Raw genomic sequence first — 762 nt, 5'->3', positions numbered from 1 at the left:
AACAAGATGACACATCACTCCATGTCTGAAACAATTTTTAAACGTGAAAACGACTTTTTCCATCAAAAATTTAATTCCAGCAAATGTTTTAAGGGTGATTTGCAAAAATGACGCTTTTGGAAGATGAATTTAAATATATAGCACTATAATTGGGGAAATTAAGCAAGTAATAGATGAGGGTGGAAAAATATCGTCAAACTCCTTCTTAGACGAATCAGGAAGTGCACACGCGCGTGGAAAGTGAATAATGTGGCTCTTGTTTTAAACAACAGTTTCAATACTATCTCTCGTTATAGATAAAATAGTACAGAAAATAGTATGTAATCTGTTTCATCTAAACTCCACCGAAATTGCAGACTAACACGAGCACAAGGTATTAATACCCACATCGAAAACAAATCAACAGCTCATAAGAAATCGTTGGAAGTTGGGAGAATTGCATCGATGGAGAATACGTGATACTTAAAGGAACAAATCGATTATTGTCGTTGGCCATGAGTTCGATGACCATCTTAAACCCTTGATCGCTTCTAGATCTAAGAAATCCATAACTAAATCTTCAATTTACTGGTTTCGAGTTCTCTATTTCATTTCCATAGATCTAAAAAATTAAAAATTCTCAGATTAACTTTGGTGGGAAAGTGAAGATTAATCAGACAGAATTTGGCGAAAGGATTTCACCGGAATTTGCTAGCATTCTCCGCCGACGAAGAATAAAAATAGTCGGAGTTAGGGACTAAAATGTTGTTGCGTTGATGGTTG

Source organism: Arabidopsis lyrata, assembly GCF_000004255.2.
Source record: "Arabidopsis lyrata subsp. lyrata unplaced genomic scaffold ARALYscaffold_267, whole genome shotgun sequence".
NCBI classification, from domain to species: domain Eukaryota; kingdom Viridiplantae; phylum Streptophyta; class Magnoliopsida; order Brassicales; family Brassicaceae; genus Arabidopsis; species Arabidopsis lyrata.
The sequence above is the reverse complement of the archived record's forward strand: the minus strand, read 5'-3'. Positions refer to the sequence as shown.